Source organism: Branchiostoma lanceolatum, chromosome 12 (genome assembly GCF_035083965.1).
Source record: "Branchiostoma lanceolatum isolate klBraLanc5 chromosome 12, klBraLanc5.hap2, whole genome shotgun sequence".
NCBI classification, from domain to species: Eukaryota; Metazoa; Chordata; class Leptocardii; order Amphioxiformes; family Branchiostomatidae; genus Branchiostoma; species Branchiostoma lanceolatum.
Window position 1 is genome coordinate 2144151 of NC_089733.1, and position 24201 is coordinate 2168351.

A 24201-nucleotide genomic window follows, 5' to 3' on the forward strand; every position below is an offset into this window, starting at 1 on the left:
CAGGCACGGACTCTGACATCGGAACGGCGCTCCTCCCTCAGGACAGGCCTCAGCACCAAGGACATACATCGCCGGCGGACTAGACTTTTTCCCCGCGGGAGAGCGGTATCGCCTCGGGAGCTATAATAGGTTTGAATACCAGGCTACTCCAGGAGGCGCCAAGCATATCGTTGCTTTCTCGGCTGGATTCTGACTTAGAGGCGTTCAGTCATAATCCCTTAGATGGTAGCCTCGCACCATCGGCTCATCAACCGAGCGCCTGAACCAAATGTCTGAACCTGCGCCGGTTCCTCTCGTACTGAGCAAGATTACCATCGCAACAACACTTCATCAATAGGGTAAAACTAACCTGTCTCACGACGGTCTTAACCGGGGCCCAGCCCGACGTCTCCGGGTTCGCTTTCCTTGCCCACTGGACGACCCGGTGCGAGGCCGGGCGCCCATCTCCGCGTTCGCGAATTAAATGTGCCTTTCGGGCGTGGGCGGCCCGCGTGGGCGGCCCGCGCCCTAGGTTTCGGCTCTCAACGCGGCGGCCCTCCTACTCGTCGTGGCTTGGCTCGGCCGGAGCATACTGCCGCGACGGCCGGGCATGTACTCGACGCTCCGGCGCATCCATTTTCAGGGCTAGTTGATTCGGCAGGTGAGTTGTTACACACTCCTTAGCGGATTCCGACTTCCATGGCCACCGTCCTGTTGTCTGTATCGACCAATACCTTTTCTGGGGCCTGATGAGCGTCCGCATCGGGCGCCTTACTTAACCCGGCGTTCGGTTCATCCCGCAGCACCAGTTCTGCTTACCACTTGCATTCAAGGCCCGGCTCCACTCGAGCGGCGACGGCAGGGATCCCACCTCGGACCGACGGACGGCCCTTCACCTTCATTGTCCCTCTTGGTTTTGTACTATATCCGTGTTTTAGGACGGGTCGGGTGGGCGACCGGACATCGCCGCTGATTTCGGCCGCCCTGCAGCTGCCTGGCGCACCCGTCGCCGACGACGCGCGGGCCGTTGTAACGCACTGGCTATGGGAACAGTCCGTCTCGGTGGAAACAACACGCGAAGGGGCCAGTGCCCGGCCCCTGTCCCTGCCCCGAAAGGCGTGGGGCAGCGTGGCGGTCGATTGCTTGTCCTCGGTCCGACAGCGGGCGCAGCGAGACCCGAAGGCACCAGGCACATTCCACGGGGACGTGGCCGCCGTCGAACCGGTCGCAGCGCTCCGCACGGAAGAAGTTTGGCGAGTCTGCACACCTCGACGCCGGCCGATCGGTCTTGCGATCAATGCTCGGCCGGCGGAGTGCTGACAGACGTCCTGGACAGCGCAGGCGAAGAGCCAGGAGCGCCCATGCCGACTCGCTTGGCGGCGGACCCGGCAGCTCCCTTGAAGCTTTGTCGGGTGCCTCGAGTTTCCGTCGTTCCCTACCCTGCTAAAGCAGCGAGCCACCCCGAGTAGCCTCGTCGAGGACGGAGTCAGGTCCTCCCGGTGAAAAGTTTGGGCGGGTGAGCGCAACTGGGGCCGCAAACATCCTGGCGGAGGGGCGTCGCGTCGTGAGTCTCCGTGGGGTAACAGGTCAACTCGCCCCAAGTCCAACAATTTACTACCAACTCGCCCACTTCTAAATATTACTTTACATGCTAAGAAAGCCTTGTGACTCTAATTTCAACCTTCTCTTCTCTGCGCATTTAACGCTGATGAATGCCGGGGGCGCCGGCGGGCCATGTTGCATGTCTAGCCGAGTGAGACTAGAGCTAGCGGCCGTACACGGTGGCACGGCGGGCCGACATGCCGACCGGGTCCGCCAGCCGAGTACGTTGCTGAATACGTGCTCAGCAAAAAAGAAATGTTGAATTAGAGTCACACCGTTTTGTTAGCACATGTACAAGTAATACTAGTATTTAGAAGTAGGATTCATGCATATAAAACCAGTATTAGTAGGCATCCTTCCATCTTTTCAGATGATGGTAGAACTCTGGATTCGGCAACTTCTCATGTGGCTCTGAAGTCCAATCCTGGCGTGACAGTCTCGTCCACAGTTTGGACATCAGAGGAGATCTAAGGTTGCTGTCTCTCTTTCCTTCTTTGTCTTCTCTGCTCTATAAAACCAATATAAAACCAAGTTTAATAAGCCCTAATTTGGGGCGAGTTGGTAGTGAATAGTTAGGGCGAGTTGGACTTGGGGCGAGTTGACTAGGATTCGTCTGCGTGGTATGGTTGAGTGAGTCTCACGGCGGGGCCTAGGTGAGACGGCTCTTCTCTTGCACCCCGGTACGATGTTGTGGTCTGTGCCTCGATGCAATCGGTTTAGCGGGCGAGTGACCTATCCTTAAACGTCGGACTTCGAGCGGGTGTCCCGCAGTCCAATGCCTCCTTCGGGCAGAGGGCGAGAACTGCTCTCGGTCGCCGCCGGCCAGCCACCGGCGACGACTGGTTGTTACACTCCACGAGGTCTTCAAAAGAAGGGCGGGCGCAATCGACCCCGTCATTCCTGGCCCGGGCCGGCCGGAGTCCAGGGGCCGCAGCGGTCTTCCCGGCGGGTACCGGTTCGCACTCTGCGGCCCAGGGTCAGTCCCGGGGCAACGTCTGGCCGAGGGTCGGTTTTACCTTCAATCGCGTCAAGCCTCTCTCTCTCTCTCTCTCTCTCTCTCTCTCGAAAGTTTCAGTTCCGCTGTAATATGTGATTGCTACCGTCTATGAAGCCCACATTTTATGGAGAGATATATCCCAATAAGTACACAAGTACAGTACTGTCTAAGACGACCACCCTGGGACCGAAGAAAAGCAGTCTTCTTGGACAGGTGGTCTTCTTCACACTTCACTTCACTGTTCTTCATGACAGAGCTCGAGATATAACGGTTTCCAAATTAATGGTGAACTGTATATTGTATTTTTCATACATACATGTTGTCAATCTATAACTAGACTTTTTAGACTCTACACTACCCATGTACTATTACACGTAACAGTATTCCCAGTATCTATATTAACACCGGTGTGCTTGTTAAACCATGCCCCCAGGTCATGCTTAGGTCAGACTGCCAGGACTGGCTGAAATTGAACTTATCTCAAAGAGCCAAGCCCCCAGGACATTGTCGGAGTGCCAGGAGAGGCTGAAATTCAAAATGCTGACTCTTTACTATGAAAAAGCATTTATAACTGGACCTTTTGGTCTCTGTCATTTTCATAACACTCATACTATTATTTCAATATCTATCAGCAGTGTGCTATAAATGCAATGGGTGTGAAATATCCTTTTGAATACTACCTATTACTAGTATCAGTATTATAAAATGCCCTGTGCTTCACATGCATCAAGGATGCAATCATAAAAACAACATCTATAGTGATTGACATCCAGGGTGGAAAGAACTTTATTTCAGGATAGGAACACAGACTTTCTTTATTTTAGCTGACTTAAAAAAGGCACAATGATGAAATTAACAGTATACCTAATACTTATTATAGAAAAGTCATATCAAAGATGTTTTTCCATACATAGAATAAGATAAATATACACATTGAATTGTGTCACTTTCTCCAAAAGTGTATACGACCGGCTATCATGCTCCTGACATCAATGATGCAATTAACTTTGTATAAGGAAAGCAAACGGTGAAAAATCACATCAAAGATGTTTTCCATACATGGATATTCACATTGATTTGCTGTAACTTTCTCCGTATACAACCGGCTACCATACTCCTGATATCAATGATGCATTAATCTCGATTGGAAGATGACATGGCATTGACAGCACGCTGTCTAACTTGTTCTGTAAAAATTTGTCACCTTTACATAATGTTCACTAATATAAGTAAGTGGACTGCTGCTATTATAACAACTTGTTATTGAGGATCTCCCATACCATGCTTCTTCTGAAGTAGGCGTGCATGTGTGTCTGTAAGGAGAAATACAGTACTTGTTTGTCACTGTTTGTACATTATAAGTTATCATTAAGGTAGATGGGTATTCCAACAATCATGAATGGGAGACAATGAAAAAACTATGAAATGTATTCAAATTGAACTGTTATAATGAATTCACAGTGCCACAACTGGCCAAGATAGTGGGAATATGGTATGAATCCAGCATACTACCATATTTTCCTCAAACCCTCAAACATAGATTGCAAACACTATTTTAGTAAGATCTAGATACCAACTCACATAGCCCTTTTTATCATAAGCCAAGGCGAACATATTCATAGAATCATAGAGCAGAATGATGCCTACCTGGTCAAAGATTATGCTTGTGTCCCAACTGGCGTACTCAGCGAATTTACAGGCAAACACTCAACAGTCACTAGCATTCATCTGCTGTTGGATGTTCTGCAGAAGAAACAGAGATCCCAACAGTATCAGATAGACCTACAGACTCTTGTCTAAAGCACATCCTAAAATAACAAGCAAACTGACAGTTTTACCTCAGGATACTGTGATGTCCAATCAGACAAGTCCAAGTTGCTTTCCTTCTTGTCCTTATGCTCTGCTTGTTGGTAATCTGTTGGTGATAAAGTAAAAACAAAGCAAAGGTTTAGACAGCAGTATGTTAATGTTCTCAGTCCAAATGTTTTCTGGATAGTGAAGCTACATGTACACTTTGTATGGTGAACAATCCCATTGCATGGTAAAAGACAAAATAAATCAACCCATCCCACCCATGGAGTCATAATACTTGATGCATTTGCTTCTCATGCCCAATACCTGAACACAACACATAAATAACAAAGTTAACACAGAATACCAAAACATAGGGCTATGGACACTTTACATCTGTTTAGGAAGTAAAAGACTCATTGTAACAAGTTATACACCCACCTGAATATTACCTCTGTCCATAACCATATTCATGTTAACATTGATGATCTGTTGAAGATAAAGAAAAACAATCTTTAAACCATGTAAATTGAAACCTTCATTGTACATTTATATGTTAAACAAATGGATTTAACTTTTGTTTTATGTTTGTGAGGAATTAATTTCATGTTAGGAGGGTTCAACTTCATGGTTGAAAGTCATGTCTCATGTGTAATGCTATGAGTTTGCAGTTAAAATGATGAACATAGCACAACTGCTGATAAATCAAAATTTACAACATATGCCACAAACACATATATATAATACATGGGCCTCCTACCATATAGCACAAACGCTGAGTATCATTCAAGTGTTGTTGGTATTTGAATGTCAACACAAATGGACTTACATCCTAGTCTCTATATTTTCTTACTCACTGTGTGTAAAAAGATTTTCTACAAGGTACATGAACACATAAGCGTGCTTACTTTGTCGTTAAGCCAGTTGAGTTCAGCTAAAGTGCACATGCACCCTATATTTCAAGCCCAGAAAGTACTTGTAAGTATAATAGTTGGTAAAAGCAAGAGGCCTTTATTAATCTTTCTCAGTGAAAAAATTCTACAGGCAAAATTACCTCATTACCCAGCTTGTTTTTCCAGCCAGTCGTATGTGTCTTGCAGAGCCATAGTTATACCCTAGGACAGGAGCACAAAAGTAAATACAACACATTCAATATCATGAAATGATCAATACTTGGGACCTGGGACTTAGACCTTAGGTCCTTGGATGTCAGAGATGTACAAAGAACATTTTTATAGTAGAACACATTGTGAACCATTTCTAAACCTAATACAATTATATGATTTACGGTACATCAAGCAAATCTACTTTAAATAATATTCATCACCCTTTACAGTGGTACCCAATATGCTATGATCATTGGTGGTGTCAGGGGTAGGGCATCATGGAGAGCTTGTTAATTATCATTTAAAATGACGTCATATGTTACTGTAATGTAACTACTTGCTGTACATTTGATTAGGGCTGATTTCGTGTCACTGTATAATTTTGAAATTCCTAAACTTCTGTTTTGTGACTTAAACTCACTATAAGCAGCCAGAAGAGCAAATGAAACATGCATGTTGTGATCTGAATACTTAACTATAAATTATTATGTAACTTTTATAAGAATATAACGTTACGTTATAATGATTAATACTAAATTTTACAGATCATGATCAGAATCATAGGACTAGAAAAATAACTAGTAGTTAATTAATGAATTTAGATTGTGGATGTCTCCTTGCCCCAAGTAGAAGTGCATTGCACACAATTAAATAATTTTACCTTGAAGAACTGCAAGATGGATCTTTTACATTGCTGTTCATAGCTTTGTTGTTGTTGTTTCGCCAGACGTGGTCTCTCTATAGGCGTAGTACGATCTTCTGCTCCAAAATGAGTCATAGTACAGTCATATTATGGCAAACCAGGCCATGAAACATGCCATCGTAATGCTGACGAATCATAAAACCTCACGTAGTACATAAAACGACCTAAACTTCCAGCAGAATTAAGGGTTATCACGTCAAATTCCGTCCTCACTACTCTGTTCTCGCCATCCGAAGCCGCCATCTTGGTCTGTGAAGTTGCAGTGACGTAATATGGCCACCACAGGCGATTTGGCCGCCACAGACGATGTCCCGGATGTAGGGCCACGACAGACGAAATATACTGTATACTCTTGCTCGGAGTAGATCCCAGATGCATCAGGTCTCCTTGTTACAGATATATCTGATCATCTTCCAATATTCCACATTATAGAATATGTATGTAATAGAGACAAGAAAATTGAAAATGAAAAACGCAAGTGCAGGAAATTCAATAGAAAAAATATTGATAGTTTTAAACATGTTTTATCCGAGGAAACTTGGGATTGTGTACAAAACAACACAAATGCAAATTCTGCTTATTGTGACTTCATGCAAATTTTTAATTCACACTTTGACACATGTTTCCCCCTATCAAACTCTACAGCAAAGCAAAATCTAGGAATCGACAAGCCTTGGTTTACTACAGGTCTCCGCAAGTCCTCTAAAATGAAAAATAGACTCTACAAGAAATATTTAAAAAATCCTACACCAACAAAACTGCATAGTTACAAATCGTACAGAAATAAATTCAACAGGCTGATTCGTAATTGCAAAAGGAAATATTACCAAGACCAATTCACAGCTGCATCCACTAACATACGAAAAACCTGGAAACTAATTAATGAAATTATGAACAGGAAAAAGGCAACTAATATTCTTCCGAATAAATTTATTGATGGGGAATTGGAGGTATCTGATCCAAAAGCCATAGTAGACAAATTTAATGATTTTTTTGTAAACATTGGCCCCTCTCTTGCAAAAGAAATTGATGAAACAGATATTTCTCCTGAGTCATACCTTTTAAATTCGTACCCACCTATAAGCTCTTTTGAAGAACCCACCGCAACGGAAATCCATGATATAGTTATGAATTTAAAAAACGCAGCTCCTGGCCAAGACGAAATAAGTGCCTTGCTGTTAAAACAGATTGTTCCCGAAATTCTAGAGCCAATAGCACATGTTTTTAAGACTTCTCTGAGAAACGGAGTAGTGCCAGCAGACCTTAAAATAGCCAAAGTTACACCATTGTACAAAGCCGGAGATCCGTGTGTTTTCACCAATTATCGTCCAATATCAATCTTACCGGCCTTCTCAAAAATCTTGGAAAAATTAGTTAATAAACGGATTGTGAATCACCTTGAAATCAATAATATATTATATGCGCATCAATATGGATTTCGAAAAAAATACTCGACATATATGGCACTCTTGCAACTTGTTGACAAAATCACCACATCCTTAGAAAATAACGAATACACGATAGGAATATTTCTTGACCTTTCCAAAGCATTCGATACAGTAGATCACAACATACTTCTCAACAAACTATTCACCTATGGATTTACCGACTCTGCCCTTCGTTGGCTAAAAGACTACTTAACTAACAGAAAACAGTTCGTCTCTAATAGAAATAATATTTCCTCCCAAAATGTCTTAACATGTGGCGTACCACAAGGATCCATTCTTGGTCCCCTCTTGTTTTTAATTTATGTTAACGACTTGGCATCAGTATCAAATAAATTATTTGCTCTGTTATTTGCAGATGATACAAACTTATTTATGTCCCACAAAAACTTTGACACGTTAGTAACATCTATGAATAATGAATTGTATAAGATAAATCAATGGTTCAAGGCAAATAAATTGTCCCTTAACGTAAAAAAAACTAATTTTATTATCTTTGTAGGAAGGAACAAGAAATACGATAAAGAAAAGGCTAGGATCTATATTAATGACAATGCTATCAATCAAGTAAGTCACACCCGTTTTTTAGGCGTAATTATAGACGAGAAACTTTCATGGAAGAACCAAATTGATTTTGTTTGCAAAAAAATTTCCAAAAACATAGGCATCATTAGAAAAGTCAAATCTTTGCTGTCACGAAACATATTTATGGTTCTTTATTACAGTTTGATTTACCCTTATCTAACTTATTGCAACATAATTTGGGGTAGTACGTACACAACATCCATCAATCCTGTTTACCTCCTTCAAAAGCGCTTTGTACGAATAGCAGCCAATGCGTCATTCACAGCACACACAGCAGCTCTGTTTCGTGATTTAAATGTTATGACTGTATTTGACATCAATAAATTTCAAATTGCCTTATTTGTCCATAAAATTGTCCATAATAGCTCTTCCCTACCTGAACAATACAAAGGTCTTTTAAATTTCAACTCAGATATCCATCACCACTATACGAGACAACATAATCTTTTAAGATCAATTAAGACAAAAACAACTCAAAAACAACATACAATAATGTTTAGAGGCCCCACCGTATGGAACAAGCTCAGCCAAATTCTACAGTCCTGCTTGTCTTTACCTAGTTTCAAAAAACTTTTAAAGATAGATGTCATAGAACATCCAAGTATCACTTTCTCCTTATTTGTTTGTTTTCCTTGTTTTCCACTTTTCCTTTGGTATCTGATGACAAAATAATTCATATGATTGTTATTTTTGTATAATTTTGACCTATTTCTTTATAAATTGTTATTCATTATAATACTTATTATGTTTACAACTCATAATTTACTTTGTAGTTCCTCTTCTTTTCATTTGTTTCATTAGGATTTATGTTAAAATTCCAATTTCTTCTTTCGTTAGTTTTTCTTAGTTTCGATGATATATAATTTTGTAAAAATCCCATTTGAGTAGTTTAGGGGAGGCCCCCGAAAAGCCGTATAGGCTTCTGGCCTCTCCTGCATTTATTCTTTACTCTATTTCTCTTTGTTTTTTTTATATTGTACATATGCGAAGAAACAATGAACAATAAACAATAAACAAAGACCACCAGAAAACCTAGACATACAGGCTGATAACTTATGTGTCGGATGGAAACGTTGGAAGGCAGAAATAGAACTGTATCTAGACTTAGCAATAGCAGATGATGATGATGCTAAAAGAAGAAAAGCCTTTCTGTACCTGATCGACGAAGAAGCCAGAAAAGTGTACAAAACGATGACCATTGTTGACAACGAAGGTCAGGCAGTCACAGAAGACAACCGAACAGTGGAACAACTAGTTGCATCATTCGAATTGTACTGTAATCCAAAAAGAAATGAAACTGTAGAACGACACGAGTTCTTCACTAGAGTGCAACAGTCGGGAGTATGACGAGTACTTCACAGATCTGAGATCACGAGCAGCAGAATGTAATTTCGGAGCCCTTGAGAATTCCTTGATCAGAGATCAAATCATCTGTGGAATAAAGGATGAGAGAGTCAAGGAGAGACTGCTGAGGATGACTGACTTAGATCTGAAACAATGTGTAGAACAATGCAAAAGAACCGAAGTCTCGAAGAAGAGCATTGAGACGATCAAAGCTACAGCAAAGTATGCTAACCACAGTAGTGCTGAGGCAGTGCATTATGCACAGAGGCAGAAGAAGACGGGGAGACCGTTCCCCAGCAAGTCATGGGTTAAGCAAAATCCGCAAGAGAATTGCCGTTATTGCGGAGGATCACACGCTAGGGACAAGGCAAAATGGAGGAAATTTGTCCTGACGATTAAGAACATCGAGAAAAGGGCAATCACAATGTACCAGAAATACTCTTGCTTCAAGTTGGTTGATCACGTAAGTTACCAAGTGTATTCAACTTCTTTTTGTTTGTGTTGATTTGATCAATGTGAAAACTGTTAATTGCATATGAAACAGCTCATGCAAGTTTTATCTGAATCCTCTAAACACAAGATGATTGATGATTTTGAGACATTTGTTTGGAAGAATTATGCTAAGACAACATATTGTTGTATTGTATTGATATATAATCCCAACACTCTTTTTGAGCAGGCTAGGACTGGGCTCAATGAAAGCTGAATTGAAGTTCAAAAAAAGTTTTTCTTCATATTTATTGATACTTCTTTGTTTGTTTGTTTGTTTGTTTGAGCTGCAAGATGAGCTAAAGCAGTACGTTGCCCCTGGAGATGACGACTTCTTGCCAGAACTCAAGGATCGCCTGCCAGAAGAAGCGGAGGTGTTTGTGCGCTTTGCTATGAAGGAGGGGCTGCTAAAAGAAGCCTCCGTTAAAAAGTGGTCAAATGGCGAGAAAGTCTGTGTTATGGAAGAAACTAAAACAATTCCTTGTCAATTGAATGTCTCGGATAATGCATGGACCCATTCTCATTGCCGAAAACAAATTTTTAAGAATGAATTAATGTATCATTCATGAACAAGGTCTTTATATAACTAACTTTTCTTAGTATAGTTATTAATGAACCTTAGTGTCCCCCTCATTGTTCTGTAGTTATCATTGTTAATGTAAAATGGTATGAAGTTTATGTCTGACATTGTCTGTTATTCTGGTTTCATTTTTCCAGACAAGAAGGTGAGGAAGGCTTTACAGCAGCTACCAAAGCTGTTCAAAAGGATCAGGAGCCCCGTCTGTCCCACTCAACGAAATGTTGATCGTCATGCTAAAGGTAAGATTCAACTACCAATGGTACATATTTCACTATAGCTTGTCCATTAATATGATACATTGTTTTTTTTGTAGTGTAATAATTATACAGTACATTAATATGATACATTCTTTCTTTTTAGTGTAATGAATTATACAGTACAAGTAGGGATGCACAGAAAATCAGAATTTTTTTAGATAACATTGTCTAGAATTATGTCAAACTGAAATGGGGACTGGTTGGTACAACAGGGGCCTGTGAATGCTCAATATTAATATTGATTTTTGTTTCACTTAACTAGGAAGATGACAACGTAGAGGATGAGGCAAAGCGAAGCAAGTGGAGCCCAACATTCCTGGCAGTGAGGGAGGGACCTGACGACTGCAAGGCCTTTGTCATTGTGCAGGGAAAGTCCCTGGCTGTGGCAGAGTCCGTTGTTGATGGCTTTGTTGCCTTGATGGGAGCATTGTACTGCTTTCAGCTGCCCCACCCTAACAGCATTGCACCTGCTATGGTATTCTTAGAATACCACATCTTACAGGACAGGCTGATGAATGAGAACGACATGAGTACTTTGTACAAAAAAGCTAAGGAGAAGTATAATGACTTTGTTAAGGAGTTTATCACACGTAAAGATCTGCCGAAGTAAGTGTTTATGTTTAACTATGAAAGAATTTCCCCTTTCTTAGCTAGGCTGAGGATTGAAGTCTGTTTTGGTGTTGAGCTATGTAAAGGGTTAATTAGGTTTCCCTATACGAGTAAGTTTAGGATGTATTTACTGCTTTAGTGTTGAAGAGGTGTGTAGTTATCTTAGTTGAGGTTCGTGAACTGTTTTAGTTGTTAAACATTTGGATTTACCCATATCAGTAAGTTGAGATTCGAGAACTGTTTTAGTTGTTAAACATTTGGATTTACCCATATTAGTAAGTTGAGATTCGAAAACTATTTTAGTTGTTAAACATTTGGATTTACCCATATTAGTAAGTTGAGATTCGAGAACTGTTTTAGATGTTTAACATTTGGATTTACCTATATTAGTAAGTTGAGGTTCGTGAACGGTTTTAGTTTGTGGGTGGGCAAATTAGTGTAGTTTGTATGGATTACTATGTGTGTCAGTAATAATGCAGATATAAAGTATGAATTCTTTGTGTTGTATAAGCTGACAGAATTTTAGCCTCAACTTAAGACTTAAGCATTAGAGTACCTTGCCCCCCCCTCCCCCATGTATACGCTGCCGTTATAGGAAGTCTGTGAAGGAGGCTAATTGAGGCTAATTAAGTCCTCAGTCCTTATGGGGGGGGGGGGTGTGTCACGTTGAGGTTATCTAGTTACGCCTATCAGACTATCAGGTTCACTATGTATTAATTATAGGTCCTACTTATTTTGGATTCAAGTTCAGGTTTTTAAATATAGCGTTGTATGTTATATCACTTTGGCGGGTGAGTTTTGATTTGTTTTGGTTGACATTCAGCTTTCATGATGGCCCTGTTGAAAGTTTTTATTCATTAGTTATGATATTAACACAGGAATTTTCAAGAATCATGGATATTCCATGGCAGCCAGACCTCCACCACAACTTCACTACCAGTAACTGGTGTGAGAGGTTCCGTGACACAACATACATGGAGGACTGGACACCCTACATTCGCTGTAATGAAGTACAGCATATACTATCACTATGAATTGTAAAGGAAATGGTACAAGTGTTCCATATATTGGGGTTAAGTGAGGAACAGGGCAGGTACGTCACCAATGTCACTAGTAATAATATCAATGACCCACTAACACGCATGCGCAACACCACCTTCCCCAAGAGAGCTTCCCTGGCTTGGCCAGCGTATTAGAGAGCACTGAGATTAAACCATCAAAACCGTCACCTCGAGTGGACTTGCGTTATTCCAACGTAAATCGGTTACCTTCCCCCGTTTGAAACTACAGAAAAACACGAGGTCATAACGGCCATGAAAATACTCCTTGGCTGCAAAACGCGCCCAAACTCGGTCAAAATCGGCAGCGCACAAGCTGCCTGGCAGGTTGACCAGTTGTGACCTAAAATCAGCTGGTTAGATATCGTATAACCTGGCGAACTGTTTGGCTAGGGTAAGCCACCGTCCCATATTTACGTACATTTCCGGTGTGATCACTGACGCGGCACCGCCCTATCTAGTCAGTGAGTTCGTCTTCTGCATACCGGGTGCTGATAAAGCCTTGGCAAGCCAGGTAGACAGCTTCATGAAGGATTATTACGACTTCGTGAGCGTGTTTTCGGAGGTGGCTAAAGACCTGCACTACCTCCACAGTACTCATCACATTCTTCACAATGACATAAAGGTGGGTACAAATATTAACGTTAAAAGGTTGTTCCGCGGTACATGTAATGCACTTGTATATAACAGTCGTTATTGTTGATTCGTTACCAACACAAACATTTACGCGTAATCTTTTAACAAGGAGACTGTTAATTGAATGAAACATGATGCGTAAACCTCAATACAGTCAACACCCGGCGGACCGATACAATAATGTCTACAACGTGTTAATGTGCATGTTCATCTAGTCATTAACGTCATTATTTTACCCAAAAGGTAGTCATTATAAAAAGTCATGGCTTAAGGAACACTTGTGCTGTGAGTCTTCAACGTGATCTGAACAGCATATACAGGTGGGCATTACTGGTGTGTAATATTCAATGCTGGTAAAACTTAGGCGATGATTCTTAAGCAGGAAACGTCAACAGCCCCACCTTCCCCTTTACTTCTAGGGGGGGGGGGTGCGAAAATATTGAATTCATTACGACACAATGCCGTTGTCTTCAGATCAAAATTTATCATTTCCAAGTCATTCTGCATCAATATTTGCTATTATGATTTTATGTACAATGCATGATTTATGTTTGGTACATCAGGTCAATTCTGAGAAATAACTATACAAATTGAATTAAGAGTCTGCAAAGGACATTTAGTTATTTTAGTCTACCTGATATGATGTGTCCTTGTGTTTGACCAGTTTATACTTGTAATGTTCTACACAAAGTTGTCATTCTATTTCTCCATCTCTTTTCTTAGGGGGTTCAATAAGAGCTTGATTTTTGAGAGCTCGGAGTCTGAAACAGACCAGCCATCTACCTCAGCAGACGGACCTCTGCCGGGGGATGAGCCATCAACGTCAATATGCAGGCCGCTGACAGAGGACATAGGTGAAAGAACCTGCAGCACCTTGAAGTCCATGGCAAACTCCATGTTCATCGCATACGGTGAATCTGTGGGATACTTGATTGAACAGGTGTGTAGTACTTGAAGATTATGAAGGTTGTATATGTCACTGCTGTGGCTATACCATGACTTCTTACATTTCAAACATGAAGTTATAAACATCACAAATAGTTGCATATGTTTACATCAGAATGTACAAGAATTATTGAATTTTCTGAAAGCCATTTTTAAAAATAGTATTTGACTCAAGGGTTGTTGCATCTCTTACAAGTTATGAGTTGACAAGTAGTTCTATGCCTAGACTTCAGAGTTTATCTGAGTTCAGAGTGATGGGGGAAATGATACTGTGGAAGACCCCCATGCATAATAAGTCAATCTGAATGAACCAGGGGAATATGTCTTCAAGTCCTTTGAAAGTTTTCTAAAACTTTCACCGGTATCAAGCTATTAGTGGTGCTGATTTGATACAAGTGATTGTTTTTTCCCCCTCCATTAGGTGAATGAAAAAAGGACCTGCTCCACAGAGGGATGCAACGGTATTTTGGTACCTTGAAGTGCAGACCGAATGGGTCTAGGAGGCAACATGAGAGCAGTGTTCATGTGCACTGGCTGCAGAGGTGGGGATGTAACGTTTGACGCCTCCATGTTTGTAAGAGAAGAGAAAAGACAGATTGCTGGGCATTCCGTGGCACTATCGTTCATCCTGAATGAGAATACTTACGACAAATGTAACCAGGCTCTACATCTCGGTCTGGGTATTCCCGTCTTTTCTTACAACACCTATTATGACATCCTCAGTAAGGCCTATCCCCACATCCACAATATCCTAGAGGTACAGATGAAGACAGCACGAGCAGATATGAAAGCGATGGAGCCAACCAAAGTCGGAAGTTGGAAGAGAGCCGTGACATGTGGAGATGGTGTTTACCACACGCGAGGACACCACAGCAAGAATATGTCTGTTCTCCTTGTTGACTACTGTGAGAATGCGCTGCTTGCAGCTGTTCGCATTTGTATGAGGGGGAAAGATGTGCGTCTAAAAGACGGCGTGCCCCTGTTTCCAGGGACATCAAAGGCAGCCGAAGGGTACGGCTTCGAGCTCATATGGGAAGAGATGAGAGATGAAGGCATGGAAGGGGAAACTCACTGTCAGGTCGCGGACTCTACCAGCGAGAAGTCCTTCCACAAATACTTCGCGGAGTCGAAAGGGATGTACTGTGGGGGACACGTGGGTAGGGCTCATGGGAAACAGCTGGACAAGTTGGCGGCCATGAAGACTTTCTCCAAGGGCTACCAAAAGCGACATAAAGACTACGAACTAGACAAACTCAAATGTCATTGCACCGGTTAACAGCACTCTGCAACCTGCGGATGTCTCCGACCAAAGACAATTAAGCAGATGAAAATCAATCATTTTGCAGCACTGGTGCAAAGCGGAACGGATGCCACATTTTATGCCAACCCTGGGACAATATCATGCTAGGGACATACACAAGTGGAAAGGGGGGAAGTGTGACTTCCATGGGACAAAGAGGTGCACATGTAAAAAGTGTGGCCCCAAAGATGTCAAGTGTAAGAGCAAGCAATATTCAACATCACATCCCCTGACCTGTTCAATGCATAGCATGGCCTACGAGATCGAAAGCCAGGAGAGAGCTGCAAAGGCAGAAGACGTGATCCACCCTGAGATGGGCAGGGGCCACTCCAATTACCCAGAGGCCAGGAACAATGTCCTGATCAGGTTTGTATGTTTTCCTCTTTTACTTTCACCTTACAGTATTTATACAGTAGACCCTATCCATTTTGTTTTCTTTTTCACCAATAATGATTTGTGCTGTGTTTGTGTTGCCTCACTTGGTAAGATGCATATTAATAAGTTAAGATGCACATTAGTTATCATTATTGAATTAATTTTGTATTATAGTGTACATTATCAAGTGATATACATAATTCTTTTATCAGTAGCCAATGAAAGACAGATTATATGTATATACTGGAATAATGACATTGCCAGGCAACATTGTACTACATCAAAAACTCTGAATTCTTGTACACTTGAGAAGAGGGAAAAGGCATGTTAGTGATACATTTTGTGGTCACATGTATGTGTGCAATATATGGATGTATTTTTTATTTTACTTATTTTTTGCTAACTGAAGGTACAGGTCAAAGAGCATTTCCCTGAACAGGCCTAGGCTAGGCTATTGTGTCTAGACAGATATTGGCCTCCTACAAGGCAATATGACCTGGTGTTTCAAGAAATATGGCCCAGATTATCATTGGATAATCGAAGTCTACAAAGCTATGCAGCTTCCCGTACCAGAGGTGTGTTGCTGTTCCTTTATCTGCTTCAATAGACAGTGGCAATAATGACATAACATGAGTGCCGATAAGTGGAGGTCATTATCTTCATTTTGTGTGTTGTCCCTCTCTGTGTTCCGTTTGCTGTTCATAGATGCTTGCTGTCGCTGGCATTTCATAAGCAGTTCTGATTCATTATCACCACATCATGTACTGTATCATTTTTGTGGTTCAGCTGTCAGTAATATTTTCTTCCTACTATGTCTTGTGCATAAGGGTGTTGTTGAAGCTGCAAGGGCAAGAAATGAGAAGAGAATGAAGGTCTTGCAGAAACTCAAGACAGACGATGCAAAGGATATACAAGAGGATGGAAATGGAAATTGGAAAGTCAAATCACAGTCTGAAAAAGACGTCTGGCACACAGTCACTGCAACAGCATCGCAATGTGACAAAGACCTTTGCTTCGAGAAGTGCCAACAACTCTGCTGCATTGGTTTGTGCTCTCACCTCTACTATTGTAACTGATGTTTCAATACTCTGCAAGCATATACATAAGGTACATTCTTATCAGGTACGTAAGCATCCACGCCGTAACATTGCATTGACTCCCGAAGTCAATCATGTTTTAAACATTCAGGATCTCATCCCCGAACCATCAAGGCAGGGAATGCAGGAAGCATTAGGAGTGTACATGACCAGGTGTAATAACATAGTTGGGAACAAGAACATCAGTAGACAAATTCTGCCTTATGCCTTTGATAAAATGAAGGAAGTTGTCTTACAATGTGTAGCCATTGCCAATGCGGGCATTGCATCCGAAGTAACTAGATTAAAGTCAATGGATCCGAAAGAAAAGATATTTCCAAATGAGAAGTTGAAGCTTCAGCCAATGACCAAAGCAAAGAAACGCAAAGCAGAAAAAAAAGGCCTTCCTGGTCCTTCTGCTGAAAAGCGAAAAAATCTGTTGGAGACAATTCTATCTGAGGTAGGTGACAAACGTGATGAAGATATTGTGATTATCAAAGATGAGTCATCAACATCTTCAAACATACAGTCCTGCCATGGCAAAACAGAAAAGTCAAGCAAAACAACAAACAGGCAGTCACATTCCAAATGATAAAGAATCTAGACGATGTTACAAAGGTTTATCACTGAAACAGCGGCGAAAAAGGCATAGTTTTACCCCACTTTCGTCGTCCGTGAATAACCTTGGGAAGACAATGTTCAAGAATGGACCACAAAACCAAACCATTGTCCACTTAATGTCTCTGGAGCCTTGCATTCCCACAAAAGAGTTGCAGTCCCTGCAGTCTCACGATGGACAGTTTCAGCCTGGATGGCTGTACGATGAAGTTGTCAGTTCCTTTTTCTACAAACTAGAAAAGAATATGAAGGAATTCTTTACTGTCCATACACAACAATGACAGCTCTTGCAAACGGATCATCTGTGAAAGCACTGTGGAAAAGAGTTGACATCTATAGCAAAGTGTAAATTCATCTTGATTCATTGGAATCCTTCAGGGCACAGGGCGGGGATAACGGTTGATTCAAAGCAGAGTGCTATCGAGTCAATTTCAATAGTTTTAACTGAAATTTCGAAGAAGCTGGACGGGATAGTGGGAGCTGATAGCCAGGATATAAAGGGCCAGACATATGCTGAAGTTGTTAGAGACTCACCCAAACAGGAGCTTAGTGGGGGTACCAAACCACTCAGGGCGATGGGCAAGATTGAGGAACCGGTGAACTTGATGTGTGACAATGTTGAGGAACTGATGGAAAGAGAGAAAAGGAAGACCAACATCATTCTTCACAATGTTCCGGAGTCTGTTGCAGTGGACCCCCAAGGAAAGGGAAAGGATGGACAAGGAGTTTATTGAGGGAGTAGCCAGGGATTTAGGGTAGCCGGATATCTTTGTGACAAAAGCCGTACGCCTGGGAAAGAAGGTGCCCGACAGGGACAGACTTCTACTTGCTACATTAAGGGACTCAGAAGGAAGACATGGTCTGCTGATGGAGACTAAACACCTGAAGGATAGTGACAAGTTTTCTAACATTTACATCTCGCCCGACTTGACACCAACCGAGAGGGATAGAAACAAGAAGCTCAGAGCCGATCTTAGAGAAAGGAGGCAGGGAGGGGAGGTGAACCTAACTATCAGGAGGGGTAGGATTGTACAACACAACACCAACAGAAAACCAAGTGCACCTCACAAGGACAACTGACTATGCCGGGACATGAAGGGGGAGGAAACCTGAGGGTCCTGTACTCGAATGTTGACCAATTCCCGAACAAGAGGGAGGAACTACGACTATGGATAGCAGAGGATCCACCTGACGTGATTGTACTAGGCTGTGTGAAGTCATCCCAAAGGCACACATGGCCCCACTACATCTATGCACCTTAAGTATGGAAGGCTACGAGACCTTTATGAACTTTGACCAAGACCAACAGAACCTAGGGGCAAGCGGATTAAGAGGTATTGTAATTTTCGTCAGAAAATCACTCAAAATGACAATATGCGAACTGGAATTTAACCCTCGTAGTGCGGCACTCGGCGAACGCCGGGATGCACCAGCACGATCTCTGTGCGACCCCCGGCATATGCCGGATTGGGTGTATTTTTAGATCGAGCGCGTGGCACGGAGCGACGGCACTTCCGTGTTGCAAATCATGCCTTCCAACTTGGGGGTTAGGGGTCAACCTCGGGGTTACGCAATCCGATTACATTATTCCAGAAGCCTTTGCGAGGCTAATTTATTCAAGATGACCGCCGCCGGCGTCGTCTGCACGTCGTTATTCCTTTGTCTTCTTTGTTTAATTGTTTTGGGTGGGAAATTCGGATTTAAACATTACAATGCCGCGATTTACGGTGTCGGAGGTTCATGACGAGCTACATGTTTTCACGCATGCTTCTGATCCTGATTTCCCTGATTCTGGCGGAGAATATGACGAAAGTAGCGGGAGTGACTATGAGGTGCAGCAAGTTAGACCTTCTCCACGAGGCACGAGAAGTGCACAGGGGCCGGAGAGTAGATTCCGGAGAAGATGTCACAGATCGCGGCCGTGGTCATGCAAGAGGCCGTGGACGAGGAGTGCTGGGAGGAGGCCGGGGACGTGCGGCGCGCGGCCGAGGGGGGCGTGGTCGTGGTCGCGGCCGAGGAACACGCGGACGCGGCGGCACGCGCCCGACAACAAGTGGGCGTGATGACGCGGGTCCCTCAACAAGTGGGCGTGATGCCCCCGGTCCCTCAACAAGTGGGGATGCTTCTGAGCCACTCAAACCAACGTCAAGCTGCAGTATTAGACCTTAGACTTGAAGATAAAAAATGGCAGGAAGTGGATAGTGACACTGTGCCACAGACCCCACATGCGATCACTGTACAAAGGGGATTCACTGACCAAGTAAGTTTATAGTCGCTCTTACAGTACTTTGTTTTTTAGTCAAATCAATTTGGTGTTGGGAATTTTTTCAGATTGTCTTTGATTACCTTTTCATTGCTTTCTGGTTGCATTTGTATCAACACTATCTTGCACATTACTGAACTAAATTCCATGTTGTATTATTTAAAAAAAACCATGTAGGTTTAGGGAATGGTGTCATTCCGAGGTAACGTTCATTTCCGCACCTATAACCCTGACAAGCCAGACAAGTATGGGCTGAAGGCTAATGAATTGTGTGACTCGAGTAATTCATATTGCTGTCAATTTGAGCTTGATGGTGGGAAAGGGAAAGAGCCTTCGGCGAAGGGGTTGACACACGACCTCGTCACCCGGCTGATGGCTCCGTACCTTGCGAAGGGACACACACTGTTTCTTGGTAGTCCTTCGCAAAACGAAGATGACTGTCAGTGTGTTGCTCATTCACGGGGGATGTGCCCTCATGTGGCTTCTCAGTCCGAAGCTTGAGGCACACAGCCGTCCACATGTTGTGCACTGGTGGTCCGCTGTCTGGACCGCTGTTGCTGCTGCCCTGTGGCGCTTGGCTCTGGCAGCATTCAGCCGCTGCCTCCGTTCTTCTTCAAAGTTGGTCGTAGCTCGGAATATGAGTGCTCTCCAGGCTGTTCTATCAGCTGCCGTTGACTCCAGTTGGGAAGGCTTAATGCCACACCATTTGAGGTTGTTTTTGAGCGTGTCTTTATATCTCAGCTTGGGCCTTCCTCTTTTCCGGAAGCCCAGCTTCAGCTCCCCATACATAAGTTGTCTGGGAATACGATCATCGGACATTCGAATGACGTGGCCAGTCCAGCGGAGTTGGGATTTCAGTAGTATAGCTTCGACACTTGTACACTGTGCCAGGTCTAGTACCTGCTGGTTGGTGACCCTGTCTTGCCATGAAATGTCCATGATTCTGCGTAAGGACCTCGTATGAAATTGCTCAAGTTGTTTCACATGTCTGCGATACAAAGTCCAGCTTTCACATCCATAGAGGAGTGAGGTGAGTACAACTGCTTTGTAGATCTTGATCTTGGTGGTCAGTTTGATGCCTCTTTGTTGCAAGACTTTGACCCTGAGTCTCCCAAGTGCCTGGCTTGCTTTTTGGATCCTGGTCGAAACCTCTCTGTCCAGGGATCCATCTGCAGATATTGTACTCCCCAGGTATGGGAAGTGTTCCACACACTTCAACTGCGTTGTGTCTATGGTGATGTTTGGTAAGGGCCTGGTAGTGTTTGGGGCTGGTTGTACCAGGACCACTGTTTTTCCTAAGCTAATGGTCAGTCCAAACATCTTAGAGGCTTCCGAAAAGCGGTCCACAATCACTTGAAGGTGGTTCTCCCTGTGCGCCATGAGGGCACAATCATCGGCAAATAAGGCTTCCTGGATAAGTTTTTCTACGGTCTTGGTTCGAGCAGTGAGGCGGCGAAGGTCAAACACTGATCCGTCGGATCTATACTTGATGTATACTCCCAAGTCAAGGTCCTTCACTGTGTGCAGCAGAACCTGGGTGAAGTACAAGTTGAACAGTACAGGAGCAAGGACGCATCCTTGTTTCACACCAGTAGTGATGTTGAAGGAAGCTGAGTAATCAGCATCCGTAAGGATTTGCCCAGTCATGTTTTCGTGGAATAGCTTAATCAGTGTGGTAAACTTGCGTGGGCAGCCCAGCTTAGTGAGTGTGGACCACAGTGCTTCCCTGTTGATAGAGTCAAATGCCTTGGTTAGATCTATAAACACTGCGTACAGGTCCATATGTTGCTCAATACATTTCTCCTGCACTTGCCGCACAGCAAAAACCATGTCCGTGGTGCTCCGACCTGGGCGGAATCCGCACTGAGCCTCAGGTAGGCTGATCTCGGAGATGTTTGTAATGAGCCTGTTGAGAAGGATGCGAGCGAGGATTTTCCCGGCAATTGAGAGCAAGGAAATCCCCCTGTAATTATCACAGTCTGATTTTGCTCCTTTGTTCTTGTATAGTACTACTATAGTGGCGTCACGGAGGTCGGCAGGCATGTATTCCTCATCCCAGATGGACAGAAGGACGCCGTGGAAAGCTTTGAAAGCTTCAGTCCCAAGGGATTTGTACAGTTCTGCGGGGATCCCGTCTCTCCCTGGAGCTTTTCCGCTGTTCATTTGCTTAATGGCTGTCCTAACTTCTTCTTCACTGGGTGGGAGGTCAAGGTCTTCCCGAACTGTTCTCTGTGGGATTTGTTCTAGAACTGTCCGGTCTACTGTGGATGGGCGGTTCAGGAGTTTGCTGAAGTGCTCCTTCCATCTCTCCCTGATACCCTCCTTGTCTTTGATTACCGTTGAACCATCTGCTGAAGTCAGGGGGGCTGTTTTACTTCTGGTGGGCCCATAGATGGTCTTTATGGCACCAAACAGCATCTTGGAGTTGTTTGTCTCTGCATACTGTTGCACTTCCTCCGCTTTCTGTTCCCACCACTTATCTCGCATGGTGCGAAGCTCCTTCTGTGCTCTTGCCTTGTAGGATTTGTATCTGTCATGGCGAGATTCACAATTAGGGTGATTTTGCCAGTCTATGTAAGCCTTTCTCTTTTCATCAAGTAGAGCTTGAACATGTTCGTCGTTCTCATCAAACCAGTCTTGATGGTGTCTTGTTTTTGGGCCTAACACTGTTCTGGCCGCCTTGGTGACGGCTTCTTTGAACCTGCTCCACTTCTCCTCGGGTCCACCAGGTGGAGGCCCCATGCCCTTTATCTTGTCATCGAGTGCGGTCTTGAACTCCTGTTGGTATTGAGCAGATTGGAGTTTGTCTGTATCAAATGCCGGTCTGTGGGTCTTAGAACGTTTGTGGCGCTGAGGGGGTATGTAGATCCTGCACTTTGATCGGACAAGTCTGTGGTCCGTCCAACAGTCGGCACCGCGCATCACCCTCGTGATGAGGACGTCACTGCTGTCACGTTGACGAGTGACCACATAGTCGATGAGGTGCCACTGCTTTGAACGTGGATGCATCCACGTTGTCTTGTATTTGTTAGCCTGTCTAAACATGGTGTTGGTTATGACTAGATTGTGCTCAGCGCACTTGCTTAGCAGCAGGAGCCCATTACTGTTTGCTTTCCCAAGTCCATGCTTCCCTATCACACCTTTCCACTGTTCATGGTTATTGCCCACTCTGGCATTGAAATCCCCTAGTATTAGGAGCTTATCACTGGCAGGGATGGTGCGCAGTAGGGAGTCCAGATCTGCATAGAACTGTTCTCTGTCTTCCTCTGCACTTGTCAAGGTTGGAGCATAAACGCTTATCAGGGTGATGAAACGCTTCTTGCTGACTGGGATGCGAATCTTCATGAGTCTTTCATTTATACCTGTTGGGATGTCTGGGATCCTCCTGAGCAGGCTAGACTTGATGGCAAACCCGACTCCGTGTATTCTGGCTTCCTGTTCAGCTTTGCCTTTCCAAAAGAACGTGTAGCCACTGTTAGGCTCTGTCAGAGAGCCCTCTCCTGCTAGTCTGGTTTCGCTGATAGCTGCAATATCTATGTTGTACCTTTCTAGTTCCTTAGCTACGAGGGCTGTTCGTCTTTGAGGTCTAGAAGCATCATCTCTGTCTATGAGTGTGCGCACATTCCATGCGCCAATAGTTAGTTTCTCTGTTTTCCCTTTTGGTCTACCGCTGTGTGGGTAATTCCGTCGACCACGGTGCGCCGACCGGAAGGGTTTGGACACGCTTTCTTTGGGCCACCTTTTCTAGGCCGCTCCCTATTCCGGGTGAGCAGTGCTATCCTAAAGAGGCTGCTCAGTCACCTAGGATGCTGCCGGAGTTCTCTCCTGTCCAGTGTAGAGAACAACGACCATCTGTCCAAGGCCGCCTACGTGCAGGCTTGTGACTAGAACCGCCAGTGGTTACCTCCACCTGTCCTTTTCGCCACTCCCCTGTCGCCGCAGGACTTTGGGTGGTTGAGCACACTAACACCTGTGCGGGAGTTGTTTAAAGTGGGAAAGTTGGTGCACGGGGACGATCCCACTCTCTCGGCATAGGGGACCTGGGTCCAGTGGCACGGATACCGTTACGTCTGGAGATCCCTCCTGCTGCAGTGGATGGCCAGGACTTCTACGTGTCCCGTCATGCCCTAAGCGCTCCACAGCGCCTGCTGGGACCGTCTTTTTGGCCGGTGGGCCTCACAGTCTAGCCTCGTACGCCCAATCCGCCGGAACCAGTCTTCACATGCAGTGGGTGGACAAGCCCAATATCACCTAGGGTTAGCAACCCATTCGTTCCCCTCACCAAGTTTAGCCGGCCAATCGAAGCCGTTGCCCGGGGTGTGGCCACTGTTGCATGCAAACAGTTTCTTGGAGCCATTGGTGAGAGTTGAGTGACAGATGGGGCCCAATTACGGGTGAACTACTCTACAGATCTAGTCTACAGAGCACGACTGTCCATGCGTA

The 24201-nt window shown here is 43.9% G+C and overlaps 2 long non-coding RNA genes across 4 annotated transcripts; one reads left to right on the top strand and one right to left on the bottom strand.

Annotated features, from left to right (window-relative positions):
• Nucleotides 1–4165: 4165 nt before the first annotated feature.
• Nucleotides 4166–6555, bottom strand: LOC136445880 (uncharacterized). 3 transcript variants are annotated; one of them, XR_010757444.1, is made up of 6 exons: nt 6392–6555; nt 6137–6234; nt 5424–5484; nt 4811–4858; nt 4417–4493; nt 4166–4321 (listed from the first exon to the last, which is right to left on the bottom strand). It is a non-coding gene; the product is annotated as an uncharacterized lncRNA (long non-coding RNA). The 3 variants fall into 3 exon arrangements; XR_010757443.1 differs by having other exon boundaries at nt 4168–4321; nt 6374–6555; XR_010757442.1 differs by lacking the exon at nt 6392–6555 and having other exon boundaries at nt 6137–6367.
• Nucleotides 6556–10582: 4027 nt separating this feature from the next.
• On the top strand, nt 10583–11976 carry LOC136446137 (uncharacterized). The gene is made up of 2 exons (XR_010757511.1): nt 10583–10860; nt 11141–11976. It is a non-coding gene; the product is annotated as an uncharacterized lncRNA (long non-coding RNA).
• The last annotated feature ends 12225 nt before the right edge of the window (nt 11977–24201 follow it).